The sequence below is a fragment of the Balaenoptera acutorostrata genome, chromosome 7 (assembly GCF_949987535.1).
Source record: "Balaenoptera acutorostrata chromosome 7, mBalAcu1.1, whole genome shotgun sequence".
In the NCBI taxonomy this organism is placed as follows: Eukaryota; Metazoa; Chordata; class Mammalia; order Artiodactyla; family Balaenopteridae; genus Balaenoptera; species Balaenoptera acutorostrata.
Genome location: NC_080070.1, coordinates 102,853,154 through 102,868,833, shown reverse-complemented (window position 1 = coordinate 102,868,833; position 15,680 = coordinate 102,853,154). Strand labels below are relative to the sequence as shown.

At 43.2% G+C, this 15,680-nt stretch overlaps 1 protein-coding gene across 4 annotated transcripts in view; it reads left to right on the top strand.

Moving 5' to 3' along the window:
- Nucleotides 1-15,680, top strand: part of PNPLA8 (patatin like phospholipase domain containing 8) — a 150,722-nt gene that overhangs the window by 72,907 nt on the left and 62,135 nt on the right. For 2 of the 4 annotated variants that reach the window (XM_057549734.1, XM_007187755.2), the window contains exon 1: nt 13,931-14,090. The exons of the other annotated variants lie outside the window; for them this stretch is intronic. The gene's annotated coding sequence lies outside the window, so the exon portion shown is untranslated. Of the gene's footprint in view, nt 1-13,930; nt 14,091-15,680 lie in introns of those variants that run through there. 4 annotated transcript variants of the gene reach the window in all.

Genomic DNA, 15,680 nt, shown 5'->3' with positions numbered 1-15,680 from the left:
AAAGCGCCCATTGACTGTGGCAGCATGGGCAGAGGAAGAGGCAGTAGTTGATGGAATATAGGATTAAACTAGGGTTGTTAACGATGGAAGCTTTTTGCTTATTTCCGTGGTAAAATTTTTAAATGCTGGTCTTGGACCACAAAGGAGAGACTGGCCATGGGGATATACTGGTTTTGAATTTTCAAGTCAAAACGGGCCCTATGGTAACCTAGTTCATGCTTTGACTATTCAGAGAACTCAAATACCATTAGCCATCAGAGATTTCAGAGTCTCCAGTTCCGAGGAGCACATCTCAAGCCTTCAAAGAAACCTCAGATTTCCTTCTGGCTAAGCAGAAAAAAATAATAACTTTGTCTTTATTACACCGGTAATTACAGAGCTCTTCGCTTTCTTTGTGGGCTCCAGTTAGGATGAGGAGCAATTTCACCGATCACCTTTTACTCAAAATCTCACCAGACCCTTAAAAATAAACTCTCTTTTCAAGGAAAGGCCAAGCCCTAAGGGATGTTGCCAATCAAAATCTGACACCTTGTTCAGAGTGTGAAGATCAGTTTTAATCCACCGTTCGGCCCAACCTCCTTTTCAGAAATTACATTCATTTCCCTATTATTAGTAAATTTTAAAAAAAGAATACAAAAGCTGATAGAACTTGGTGGTGGGCGCAGCTGATTACATTTTCCTGCTACTGCAGCAGGAAAGCCCTTTCAAGGAGAATGGCATGCATTACCCTTGAGGATGGACGGGGTTGACTCTCCAGGGGCAGTGTTGAGCCTCTGACACTCTCAGAATATTGCCTTCCTGATTGCTCCAAATCGCTAACAGACCACTGTGTCATTGAGTTACCTGGTGGCACAGAAAGGCTGACCCGGTACTTGAATTGGACTCCTGGAACCTGTGGGACACAGGAGTTTGGACTCAGATGGGCACCATGTCATTTTGGGCAAGACAGAATCTTTGAATCCCTTTATTTTTAAAATAGGCAGCATATTGACTGTGCCCATTTGACTCATAGCTTCTGTGAGGGCAAAGTGGAGATCTGAATCCCGGGGCCTCAGGCCCACTCTTCACTCACTCGCCTTTCCCCCCTTCCCCTTCTGGGAGCAGGAGCCCCTCAGGCTTTGGGGGAGGGAGGGTTTCTGGGGCCCCTGAGTTGGAGCGGGTCACATTGCATTGTCTTCATGACCATGTAGCTCATGTTGAAAATTAAAGTTTTCGGCTTTTCTTTAAAAAAATCAATAAAATAGGCAACATATAATTTTTTCCCTGTCCTAAGAGGCTGTTTTTGAAGGAACAAAGTGCAAAACTGACAGATACATCAAAAGCATCTTGATTTCATAAGATAGCTCTGCAGTGCTGACCTAGCTGATGCTGCAGCCATTATCTAAGTTTATGGCTGGGATTTTTCTTTTCAGGGATTTTTAAAAATCTGAGTTTCTGATGATTAACTAGTGGATTTCAGTCATGTGGACATTGGCTCAGTGGGGACTTAGTGTTGTCATGATTAATTAATTTTGGCTTAATGATGGGCCCTGGGGAGAAAGATGGAACCAGGAAAGATGGGACCGAGGAAATTGACTCCACCCAAGGGGCTTGCCCCTGAGGGCAGGTGGGCAGTCCAATGACCCATCCAGAGGAAGTGACAGACTCTGGCAGGTTCACCCTGGTGTGAAGGATGAAGAGGCGGGAGGAAATCCAGGCGGTGGATGTAACCCAAATCCGGGTAGATAGAGGCAATGAACCTGGTGTTGTGCTTATTCTCGCATGGGCCCAGTGAAAGGACAGTCAGAGGGTAAGGCAGAGTTTTCAGCTTTCACCTACATCAGAGTTAACTGGGCAGCTTATTAACACAGCACTTCCTGAGAACCTGTGAATGGGACCAGGCATCCATACTTTCAACAAGCCGCCAGGTCATCCTGATTTATCCTGATGCTGTCCTTCAGAGGACCACTTCCAAGAAGGGTGAGAGTGGGCCTCATCCTTCCAGGTGTCAGGGGAGCACATGAAAGGGCGGGAGTTTACTTTGGGGCCATATCCCTAGAAGGAAGCTGAAGTTCTAGAGAAGAAACTGAGGCAGAGTCACAGCTTTATGGAGCAAGCAACAGACAGGTAGGTAGAAAACAACTAACTTGGTGGCCAGGCTCACTGTATACACATTGGCAAAACATCCTGCCCCATTTCCTGTCCTGATTGTGGTCTGAGAGCTATGACCTTAGAGGCAGGGTTTACAGGCAGATCAAAGTCTGGGATGTGGGGATACATCACATCTAAATTAGCCTCACTGTGTGTTTCTAACCAAGTGATTTCTGCTTTCAAGTAACAATACCAATACAAGTGTCTTGAATAAGATGAGAAATTTCTTCTCTCACGTTACAAGAGATCCAGGCTGGGTGGCTCCAGGGTAGGTTTCTCTTGAGCACCCAGAGCTGGCAGAACTCTGGGCTGGTTTCCCCGTGAGTCTCATGGCTTTCTTCTCAAGGCTACAAAATGGCAGCTGTTGTTGCAGTTTTCAGGTCCTCACACAACCTTGTGGAGAGGAAGAAAAAAGAACTGTATCCCCTTAGTCACTCATTATCAGGAAAGAAAACATTTCTGGAAGCCCTCCAGCAGACCTATCTTTACACCTTGTTGGCCAGAAAGGGTTGTTTGTTGACTCCTCCACCCATCTTAACACCCCCATGGTTTATATCCGGTGGCCGGAAAAAGGGCTCCCTTCCCTGGCCCCCACTACTGAAAGTATTGTGGTGCAGTGTACCGGGAGGGAGCAGGGAGATCTCCTCAGGAGGCAATCAGTGGTGTCTTCATCACTCCTCTCAGGAACATGATTAAAGGATTCTAAATGCTGGGAAAAGTCCCTGTACAGTTTACTGCATGAACTCCTTATGGTCTGTCTGTTATCAAATGATGCCAGTAAAGTTCATGTTAAGGAACTAAGCTTTTGCACATAACTCAGAGCACTGCCAATCCTTCCTCCATTCATCCTCCTCTAGGACACAACGTAAATTCCCAGCACACACCCTCCTGTGCAGGACCCTGCGAGCCTTCTCTCAGCGTCATCTCAACCTTTGTGTTGAGAAGCACAGAGTTGTACTTCTTAACTTGGGCATTTTCTCACTTTCCATTTTTGAAAACAAAGATTCCTTCTTCTAACCTCCTTTAATCAAACTCATCTCAGATATTGCAACTCTAATGTACTTCCTCCTTCAAGGGAAAGTGAAGAAACATTTCTTCAAAAGTGCTGTAGGAAGGTAGGCTGGGTTCTGTTTTTGAAATGAGATGAAGTTGTGTTTTTCTGCCTGCTCATGAAAATGTCTTGCCTGATAAGCTCTGTGAGTCATGCAACTTAGAAACCCATAGACTTCCTGCTTGATTCCAGTAATGATTCATAATTTTATCATCTAGTTTGTGCTTTAAAGCTATTTCAAGAAGTTAAATACATGCGGTAAGAATGTCTTAGTTGATTTTTGTATTCCTTCTTTCCCTTTCCTTTCCCAACATTAAAATAAAGAAATGAAACATGATCTCAATATCAAGACAATCTAAACTGTTGGAGGAGGTAATCAAGAGGATGTGACCACTGGTTGGCCCACAAACTGGACCCAGGCAGTAGAAGGCTCCTCCCTCCCTCCCCTGTCCTTGGAATGAACACTCCACTTGCCTTCCTGGAGCTGGAAGAGGAGATCTTATAAAGATCTTGTAAAGAGCTGGAAGAAAAGATCTACAGTCATCAAGACTGTATGGTACTGGCACACAAACAGAAATATAGATCAATGGGACAGGATAGAAATTCCAGAGATAAACCCACACACCCATGGTCACCTAATCCGTGACAAAGGAGGCCAGAATATACAATGGAGAAAAGACAGCCTCTTCAGTAAGTGGTGCTGGGAAGACTGGACAGCTCCATGTAGAAGAATGAAAGTAGAACACTCCCTAACACCATACACAAAAATAAACTCCAAATGGATTAGAGACCTAAATGTAAGACCAGACACTATAAAACTCTTAGAGGAAAACATAGGCAGAACACTCTTTGACGTAAATCACAGCAAGATCTTCTTTGATCCACCTCCTAGAGTAATGAAAATAAAAACAAAAATAATCAAATGGGATCTAATTAAACTTAAAAGCTTTTGCACAGGGCTTCCCTGGTGGCGCAGTGGTTGAGAATCTGCCTGCTAATGCAGGGGACACGGGTTCGAGCCCTGGTCTGGGAAGATCCCACATGCCACGGAGCAGCTGGGCCCGTGAGCCACAATTGCTGAGCCTGCGCGTCTGGAGCCTGTGCCCCGCGACGGGAGGGGCCGCGATAGAGAAAGGCCCGCGCACCACGATGAAGAGCGGTCCCCGCACCGCGATGAAGAGTGGCCCCCGCTTGCCGCAACTGGAGAAAGCCCTCGCACGAACCGAAGACCCAACACAGCCAAAAATAAATAAATAAATAAATAAATAAATAAGAAAATCCTTTAAAAAAAAAAAAAAAAAAAAAAAAGCTTTTGCACAGCAAAGGAAACCATAAAGAAAACAAAAAGACAGCTCTCAGAATGGGAGAAAATATTTGCAAAGGAAGCAACTGACAAGGGATTAACCTCCAAAATATACAAACAGCTCATGCAGCTCAATATCAAAAAAACAAGTAACCCAATCAAAAAATGGGAAGATCTAAACAGACATTTCTCCAAAAAAGACATACAGATGTCCAAAAAACATGAAAAGATGCTCAACATGACTAATTATTAGAGAAATGCAAATCAAAACTACTTTGAGGTATCGCCTCACACCAGTCAGAATGGCCATCATCAAAAAATGTACAAACAATTACTGCTGGAGAGGGTGTGGAGAAAAGGGAACCCTCCTACCTGTGGGTGGGAATGTAAATTGGTGCAGCCACTATGGAGAACAGTATGGAGGTTCCTTAAAAAACTAAAAATAGAGTTACCATATGACCCAGCAATCCCACTGCTAGGCATATATCTGGAGAAAACCATAATTCGAAAGGATGCATGCACCCCAATGTTCATTGCAGCACTATTTACAATAGCCAAGACATGGGGGCAACCTAAATGTCCATCGACAGAGGAATGGATAAAGAAGATGTGGTACATACATACAATGGAATATTACTCAACCATAAAAAGGAACAAAATAGTGCCATTTGCAGAGATGTGGATGGACCTAGAGATTGTCATACAGAGTGAAGTAAGTCAGAAAGAGAAAAACAAATATATAATATCGCTTATATGTGGAATCTAGAAGAATGGTACAGATGAACTTATTGGCAAAGCAGAAATCGAGTCACAGATGTAGAGAACAAACATGGTTACCAAGGCGGGAAGAGGGGTATGGGATGAATTAGGAGATTGGGATTGACATATATACATGACTATGTATAAAATAGATAACTAATGAGAACGCTGAGTAGCACAGGGAACCCTACTCAGTGATCTGTGGTGACCTAAATGGGAAGGAAATCTAAAAAAGAGTGGATATATGTATACATAAAACTGATTCACTTTGCTGTACAGCAGAAACTAACACAACATTGTAAAGAAACTATACTCCAATAAAAATTAAAAAAAAAAAAAAAAGGACGGACCACTGTTTGCCCTGTGAGCTGGACCCAGGCAATTGAAAGCTCCTCCCTTCCTCCCCTGTCCTTGGAATGCACACTCCACTTGCCTTCCCGGAGCTGGGAGAGAACATCTTATAAATGCTCCGCCCCTATACTTATGGTGGTCCCTGCAGCCTGTAGAAAGGGAAAAATTAAGATTCCCCAGGTGCCTGCTGTACAAATGGATCTAAAGGAGGCAATTGGTCCACAGGGTCTGCAGTAGCTCTTAAGCCCAACACTGACACCATCTGGATAGAAACAGGAACAGCAGCAGTCTGTGGGCTGAACTCAGAGCAGTTTGGCTGGTGAAGATCACCCAGGAGCCCTGGCCCTTAACCCTTTGAACTGACAATTGGGCTGTTCTAAAGAGATTAACCCTATGGCTTGGACAATGGAAAGCCAAGGGGTGGATGATATAAATAAGCCGTTGTGGGGTCAGCATATGTGCAGAGACACTTGGGTTTGCCTGCAAGAGCCTGAGTCCTCACTGTCTCCCATGTCCCAGCTCGTAAAGCACTGACACCCCTTGGTAATCAGGAAACGGATGCCCTAGCTTGGGTAGGAACCCTAGCAACTGATCCTTCAGTAAATACAGCAGATTGAGTGCAAAGAAAGAGTGGCCACCGGAGCGCCCTGGTGGGATGCCATACTCCTAAGGATGCTGGGTTGCCCTTGAAAGACAGTGACTTAGTTAAAACAGTAACAAGATGTCCTGGGTGTTCTAAACAATGCCCAAGGCAACTGCCAAAGGAATTTGGGGCCATCTTCTGGAGATCGCACCTGGTAAGGGATTGGCAAATAGATTATATCGGGCCCCTCCCTTAAATGACGGTTCTAAATGTGCCCTGGTTTGTGTGGATAGCTTGTGTGGCTTAACACGAGCTTTTCCCTGTCGCCAAGCCAGCCAGGCTACCTCCATTGTGGGGTTAGAGAAGCTGAGTACCATGGGTGGATGCCCTCATCGAATAGACAGTGATTAGTGGTCACATTTCAAAGGTCATGGTAGGCAAGCCTGAGCAAAAGACCGTGACACTGAATGGAGGTTCTGTCTCCCCTGTAACCTGCAGACCGCAGGGTTGGTAAAAAGAAAGAATGGACTCTTAAAGCAGCAGATTAAATTACTAATAGGTAAAACCACTTTGGCCAGGTGGACTAAAGTACTGTCCCAGGCTTATTACATTTGAGTGATCCAACACTAGGGCCTGTTGCCCCATATGCCAGACTGGGGACCCCTGCTGAGACATCCAGCACCATAAAGGTATAGAAGTCACCAGCAACAGCCATTGCCCGGACTCTCACTGTGGATGAACAAGCTATGCTGCTGGGAACCCCAAGCCCCATCACGCCTTGGTGAGGCATTATCTATTGGAAGTTAAGGTAGGACGTCCCGCTGTGATGGGTGAGCTACTTTGTACCCCTGGGTGCGGGGGCGGGGTGAGGGCTAGTCAGTTTCCCCTGGGGTCCCATTGTCCTGCTGCAAGCAGAAAACGCACCACTGAAAGAGGGGAGAGGGTGAGGGTCCTGCTCTGGCATGTCCCGCCCCTAGTCCATCTCCTCTGTCCTGACAGTGTTGTCTCTCCGGGCCGACATCTGTGGTAAACGCAGCCAGGTCAAGTTCCTAAAGCTGCCAGACTCCCTCTTCTCAAGGCCAGGTGAGCATATTCTGTTTTCCACTGTTTAACTTTTGGCCACTCTATGTCCCCTCCTGGAGGACATTATAGTACACATAGAAGCCGTAAGTAAGTTCACTCACAAGCCTTAAGTAACATAAAATGACACAGAAATAAAGAAAAACTCGGAGGGACCTCTTGTAGAAAAGCATACTGTTACTATTTGCAAGTTTTCTGTAACTACTCTCTCCCCTTCACTTTGCTACGCCAGCCTCTCTTTGCCAGGTACTTTGATTTTTTTTTTTTCTTTTGCCTAGGGTACTTTGATTTTTCATTTGAAAGAGGATGTTTTAGATAGCATATATCCAGAAAAAGCTACCTACCTCCAATTGTAAGAAAAATACATTGGCATTCTCATGAATCAAAATCTCTTACAAAGAGTAGAACGGTGGTGGTTACCAGGAAGGGGGTGGGGAGGGATGGGAAGATTTGGTCAAACGGTACAAACTTCCAGATGAATTAAGTTCTGGGGATATAATATACCACATGGTGATTAGAGTTAATAATACTGTATTCTATACTCAAAAGTTGCTAAGAGGCTGTATCTTCAAACTTCTCATCATTAGAAAGAAATGATAATTATGTGAAGTGATGGAGATGTCAGCTAACACTATGGTGGTCATCATTTTGCAATATGTAAGTGTATCAAATCAACACGTTTTACAACTTAAACTTATACAAGGTAGTATTTCAATTATATCTCAATAAAACTGGGGTGGGAGAACACATGTAATAAAGGGTTCTACTGACTTTCTATGCTGTGAACATGTTTTATCAGTGAGCAGATATGCTGCCCAGTAGGTGTTAAAGGACAAATGTAATTAAGATGTGCTACCTGGGGGGAAAAAAACCTCTTATGAATCTGATTAGAGTTAATTCATTTTCTAAAAGTCTGATCATACCTGAAGCTATAAAACTGGTTTCTTAAATATACATATTTGAAGACTGTATTTTGCATCCTCAGGAAACCCACTCTGAAACAATTTGGCACTCTTGTGCACCACAGTACTATCAGTTGGAAGAGATGTGTAGAGACAACCCAGCTTTACATCTAGTTGTACAAATTGTTTTGGAATTAGTGGGAATTGGTTGAGTTTATGAAGAATCCCAATATCCCCTAAACTTTGTTTTTTAATCAAACATTAGAACTATACCAAGGAGTTCTAATTGATTGGATGGCCTTTGAGAAATGATTCAGTCTTTACTGTATTTATTTATCAGTAATAAATGTTATTTTTAAAATTATTATGCTTAAAAAGAGATTTAGGATACCTATATAAGTATCATAAAGCTAACAAAATCACTCTAGTCTGAATATCTTGAGTTCTTTAGATTTCAGATCCATTATATGGGATATATACATCTCGATTCTCTACTGGGCATAAAGCAAAGCCAAGAAATTTGGGTGTAGATTTTTTTTAATCTATAAATATAATGACCTATATAGATTATATAGTCACACCTATATAGTGCAGCTAGTCTTTTCTTTTGTTATTTAGAGAAGCTTTTTTTTTAACTGACCTATAGTTGATTTACAGTGTTGTATTAGTTTCTGCTGTACAGCAAAGAGATTCAGCCATATATATATATATATATATATATATATATATATATATATATACACACACATATATATATGTATGCATTCTTTTTTATGTTCTTTTCCATTATGGTTTATCATAGGATAATGAATATAGTTCTCTGTGCTATACAGTAGGACCTTGTTGTTTATCCATTCTATATATAATAGCTTACATCTGCTAATCCCAACCTCCCACTCCAGCCCTCCTCCACACCCCTCCCCCTTGGCAACCACAAGTCTGTTCTCTCTGTCTGTGAGTCTGTTTCTGTTTCATAGGTTCATTTTTGCCATATTTTAGATCCCATATGTAAGTGTTTCATGTGGTATTTGTCTTTCTCTGTCCGACTTACTTCACTTAGTATGATAATCTCTAGGTCCATCCATGTTGCTGCAAATGGCATTATTTTCTTTTTTATGGCTGAGTAGTATTCCATTGTATATATGTACCACATCTTCTTTATCCATTCGTCTGTTGATGGACATTTAGGTTATTTCCCTATCATGGCTATTGTGAATAGTGCTGCTGTGAGCATAGGGGTGCATGTATCTTTTTGAATTACAGCTTTGTCTGGATATATGCCCAGGAGTGGGATTGCTGGATCATATGGCAACTCTATTTTTAGTTTTTTGAGGAACCTCCATACTGTTTTCCATAGTGGCTGCACCAACTTACATTCCCACCAACAGTGTAGGAGGGTTCCCTTTTCTCCACACCCTCTCCAGCGTTTGTTATTTGTAGACTTTTTTAATGGTGGCCATTCTGATCGGTGTGAGGTCATTCCTCATTGTAGTTTTGATTTGCATTTCTCTAATTAGCAATGTTGAGCATCTTTTCACGTGCCTGTTGGCCACCTGTTTGTCAAGAAGCCATTTTTTAAAATATAGAAAATAGTGTAAAATGTGCCTTTTGCAACTTTCAAAATTGTTTAATAAGTTTGAAAATATTTGAAATAGTATTTTTCAAGGAGATTGGAGTCAGGTTTTACTTCCTCTTTCTATTTGTACAGCAAATACATTTTAAAGTTAAAATTACTTCTGTAATGTCAAAGGAGGAGTAGGAAGGTAACACCAACATCCTTAGGTGGTTTCCAGCGGGTAATTAGTGTTATGGGGTGTTATTATTCCACCTTCCACAGTAACTATTCTTCTAGAATTATTTTCTGGCATATCCTTCACTTGGGTGACTTGGAGAAATATCCTACAGCAATATTGCTTAATTTATTTTGGCTACAGCATTAAGTTTTGTTTGAACAATAAAGAGGCTAGAAGTTCTTTGAAGAGGTATTATAAGCCAGACTTTAATAGTCAATAGAAGGAGGGGTTGAGTATTGATTTAGAGAAGGAAAGATCTATAATAGTTAACTGGTAAGTCTTGTAAATCGAATGAGAACAGCAAGTAAATGATACAGGAGCAATGTGGATATCTATTTTATCTAACAGCCAAAGAATATAGGGTTGAACAATTACTGTCTTTAACATTATTCCAAGTGTGATATTTTCCTGAAGGCTATTGAGTATTATTAGCCTGCTATTAAAAACAGAAGAGGGCTTCCCTGGTGGCGCAGTGGTTGAGAATCTGCCTGCTAATGCAGGGGACACGGGTTCGAGCCCTGGTCTGGGAAGATCCCACATGCCACGGAGCAGCTGGGCCCGTGAGCCACAATTGCTGAGCCTGCGCGTCTGGAGCCTGTGCCCCGCGACGGGAGGGGCCGCGATAGAGAAAGGCCCGCGCACCGCGATGAAGAGCGGTCCCCGCACCGCGATGAAGAGTGGCCCCCGCTTGCCGCAACTGGAGAAAGCCCTCGCACGAACCGAAGACCCAACACAGCCAAAAATAAATAAATAAATAAATAAATAAATAAATAAATAAATAAGAAAATCCTAAAAAAAAAAAAAAACAGAAGATAATTTCCTATTTTGCACACCACTGAATTTATATTGTTTGAAATGAACTGAAATTCTCTTTTCTCTTAAAACTTTTTCTAACATCAAAAGAAACGTGAATGGGTTTCAATTTCCATTTGTAACTTATTAACTGCTAATCTGAATAAAATTAAAAATCAATTCAATAATATAGAATTTTAGTGAGTCTACCATTTGCTGGGGATTATGCTAGATCCAGAGGATACAAATATACTTATGTTATACTCCTTGCCTACAGGAAACTCACAGGCATATAAACAAATAAATCACAATACTGTGCTGGTAGGGAACCAGGAGAAGCAAGCACAAATGGAAGGAATGATTTACTCAATGAAGAAATAAGATAAGGATTTCGTGTTGTTGTTTTTTTAAATTTCTTTTCAATGACAATTTTTTTAGAGCAGTTTTACGTTCACAGCAAAATTGAGAGGAAGGTACAGTGATTTACCGTATACCTCTGCCTTCACACATCCATAGCGTCCCCCACCAGAGTGGTACATTGGTTGCACTCAATGAACCTACATTGACACATCATAATAACCCGAAGTCCATAGTTTACCTTAGGGTTTATTTTGGTGTTGTACATGCTATGGGTTTGGACAAATGTATAATGACATGCATCCATCATCATAGTATCATACAGAGTATTTTCACTGCCCTAAACATCCTCTGGGCTCTCCCAAATCCCAACCCCTAGTAACCACTGATCTTTTGACTATCTCCATAGTTTTGCCTTTTTCAGAATTTCATATAGTTGGAATCATACAATACGTAACCTTTTCAGTTTGGCTTCTTTCATTTAGTAATAAGCATTTAAGATTTTTCCACATCTTTTCATGGCTGGAAGTTTGTTTTTAGCTCTGAAGAATATTCCATTATCTGGATGTACCACAGCTTATTTAAGCATTCACCTACTGAAGGACATCTTGGTTGCTTCCAAGTTTTGGCAATTATGAATACAGGTGCTATAAATATCTGCTTGCAGGTTTTTGTGTGCACATAGGTTTCCAATTCCTTTGGGTAAATACCAAGAAGCATGATCACCGGATTGTATAGTAAGAGTACATTTAGTTTTGTGGGCTTTTCTCATTTTGAAGGAGGCATGAGCAAAGGCACTGAAGCGTGAAAAGGCACAGTGTATTTGGGAAACCATAGGTATGGCTGGAGGGTGAAGAGCAAGGGGCAAGTGGTGAAATTAAGGCTGGAAGCTTGGCAGGCTCAGAGCCTATCACACCATGCATTTTATTCCATGGAGATGAAGCGCCAGAATAAACTTTTTAATCAGGGACATCATGTGATTGGATTTGCACTTTAGAAAGATTGCCTTGGCTGCACAGAAGAGAATAACTCTGGGTCGGAGGTCAGTTACAGGCTGGAAAACCAGTTTAGACAAGATTTAAACTAAAGCAGTGGAAACGACGATGTAGAGCAAAGGAAAGATGTGAGAGATTCTGCAGTAAGATCGTCAGACTTCAGGGCGGTTAAAAGTCTGGGGGTTAAAGGTATACGGGTGGACACGGCGGCGGGGAAGGGAAGAGTAAAGGAGAAGGAGGACTTGAGAGTTTTTAAAAAATTTCTGGCAAGGGAGGAAAAGCTGGATATTTGATAAAGTCTGACTAACTTAGGGAATAAAGGAAAACAAGGGCAGGGGATGGATGGTTGGAGGGTGACAAAGACTTTCTCATTGGTAGAAGTTTAATGTGGTTTCTCTGAGCCCTCTTCTGTCAAGGCTTCCTGCCCGGGCCCTGTCTTTGGTCTGCCAAGTCCAGTTTTAGCAAGAATCCTGCTGAGTCAGTTTAGAGAGAATCTCCCACCCTTGATATCTGATCACCCTCAGTGTCTAATCACAGTAATCAGTTTTTAGCAGGAATCCTGTGAAAATGGTTTAGCAAGAATCACCCCTACCCTTGGTGTCCCCTCTTAGTAATTTTCCATACACTGGCCCCTCTCACTCTGCTCCTGGGCTACACAACTCCAACTGTCTTTGTTGTATTTGCAATTGAGCCCAATCTCTCTCCCCCATTGCAAAAGTCTTGAGTAAAGTCTTCCTTATCGTTTTAACAAGTATAATTTTTTCTTTAACAATGGGGGGAATCATCTCTTTGTAACTAAAGTTACTTCCATATGCCTCTAAAGTTTAGTTTGTGCATACACCTTCTAACTAGCGTATGGCTAAATAACATGCCTAGATCTTGCACTGCAGGGGTTTATCAGGCATTATTATGTACACAATCCAGCCATTTATGCCCCAAGAACCTAGCAAGCTGGCTTCCTCCGCTTAATTAAAAAAAAGGAAAAAAAAAAGTGTTAGTCTGACACCCACTATGTGGCAGCTCATACAATTCCTTCCTTAAACACTTTACAATCATCTTGCAGGGGGCTAAAGCAGCAACACTCCCGTGAGACACGGCAAGCCTAGAGGAAAGAGAGACTAACAGTCTTGGGAACACTTTGAGGTTGAGGTCTAGTAAAGACTACTTTTCTGTTTCTAAACTCAACTTATTTAAAGGAAGCTATTGTAACCATACAAATTTGCTGTTGTAGCGTGCAAGCTTCTTGATAAATAAAGGAATGGGCATGGCTATGCTCTAAAAAAATCTTTTTTTTAAGGACACTGAAATTTGAATTTCATGCCATTGTCATGTGTCCCAAAACAGACTTTTATTTTTTTAACCATTGAAAATGTAAAAACCATTCTTGGCTTACAGGCGTACAAAATCAGGCGGTGGGCTGCATTTGCCTTATGAGCTGTAGGTCGTTTGCAGACTTGGTAGGCATAAAATGCCAGGATTCAAAAACTGTGTGTTAAGTGTGGGACCTGGCGTGGGGCGGTGCGGTAGAGGGACTTCACAGGCTAACTTCTAATACTATAACGTATGTGAAAGCAGTTTCCAGTGATTTTTAGTCCAAGTGGCCAAGCGCAGGAATGGTGACAGCAGAGTGGTACAGACCGCGGTCCAGGCGGCCTCTCCGGGTGTCCGCAGGCGCGTGCACGCAGGCAAGTTTCCGGCCCGCGCTCAACCGGGCTCTACTGCGCATGTCTGGGGAGGGGGCGGAGCGGCGACTCATGGGTGGGCCGAGGTTCCCGCGAGGCTGAGGAGCTCCTCGCCGGTGGGCGTGTACACTGGGGCGGCCCTGCGTCACTTCCGCCGCGGAGGGACGGAGCTGGGGGAGGGTGGTGCCCCGGCTGTCGCTCCGCTGTTTGTGCTGGAAGCTCAGCTGATGCCGGCTGGCCGGCCGAGGGGACGCCCGTGCCGGGAAGAGGCGCGTCGCCACTGCCGCCTAAGTAGTTGCGGCCTGCATCCCGGTAAGTTGCCCGTGGGGGGCCGGCGGGACGGTAGGCTACGGGAGAGGGCAGCCGGGTGGTCCGGGCACTCGTCTGGGATTCCAGGTCTTCTTATCTCTCCCCGGAGGGCGCTTCCAGGGCGAGAGAGCGGGGAGACGCGCGGCCCCGAGGAGGTCCCCGAATCCAGGCTCCAGGAGGCGGCCGGGCACCGGAAGGAGCCCTCGGGTCCCGGGCCTGATGGGTGCGCGACGCTCTCCGCCTCCTCTGACTCCGTGGGCTTTGCGGGTCCAGACGCGCAGACTGTTTTGGTTTCTCTGGTCCCGCCCCGCGTTGCCTGTCCCACCCCCCAAGCCTCCCAGCCTAGGTTCCCCGAGTCTGCCTGGCTTCTCCTGGGCAGTAGGTTTTCCAGCAGTTCGCGGGAATCTGTTAAAGCGATGTCCCTATTCTTCATCATTCTCCACTGTCGGCGCACCTGGTTTGTCAGCTGCTCCGTGTTTTTAATTATCAGCAGTTTCTTTGTAACCCCACGCACGTTGAATTCTCTTCCGGGCTGCTGTTGCTTCAGGCGGATTCAGGTGCGTGCTTTTTGAAAGGTGAAGTTGTGTGGATCATTGTGTTGCAGTGCTTCCCCTCGCTGTCATGTCTGTCATCGTGCGGGGAGGAACCTGGTTTCTACGCCCAATACAATGATAACTTTCGATAAAAGTGGTGATACCTAGGAAAAACTTGGACGTGGCATGAGGAACTATCACATAATCCTATTTAAAGTGATGTTTTTAGTTCCAGTAACATCCCAGTTGGTCTGCATCCCAATCTACAGTCCCAATTCTTGAGCTTTCAAAAATTAGTGTATCGAGAAAATGCTGTTAAGACAGTGAAATATTAAGAATTTTGAAATCCGGGAGTTTAAAAAAAGTGTGAACCGAGAGTTTAATGCCGCTTATGAGGCAGGTGTTTCAAACCCATTTCAGTTATTTTGTTAAATGGCTTGTGCAAATTAGTTGTACTTTGAACATAAGAACGTGCTCTTATTTCGGGATTTTTATTAAACTTTTTCTCAGGGTTGCTCATTTTTCTGTTTCTGTATCGGATCTAAATTAAAACCTTGAAAGCATTGTCCTTTTAACAAGTGATGTTGGCTGAAAAGATCACTTTCACTAGCTTGTATATTTACTTGCTTCAATGTACCTTGAGTTGTTTTTTTGCTTACTAATAATGACAGAGGATTTGGGCCGAAGGGTACATACTGTCTTGCTTGTGAAACATAAATCTGTGTAAAGGTCATAGTTAGAACTCTTAGCCCAACATCTTCCTATCATGTCTTAGTTCTAACCTTTCTTTCCCATGTCTTGTATTTTACTTTATTCATTATCCTTGCTTTTTAGAAGTGCCATTGCCCTGAGTTTTTCGGGATATCTTTTGTCCTGTGCCTTTTTTGTTTGCTTGGAAGACTACCTCTTCCTAACTCTGCATGGCAGTCAAGGCTCTACCCTTGTTCTCTCTACACCAGAGTGTTAAAATTTGAAACCCAAGGAATACTTTAGTAGTTCCATGAATATCCTGAAATGTCTTGGAAAATATAGTGTATATATGCAAGTAAGCATCTTTCAA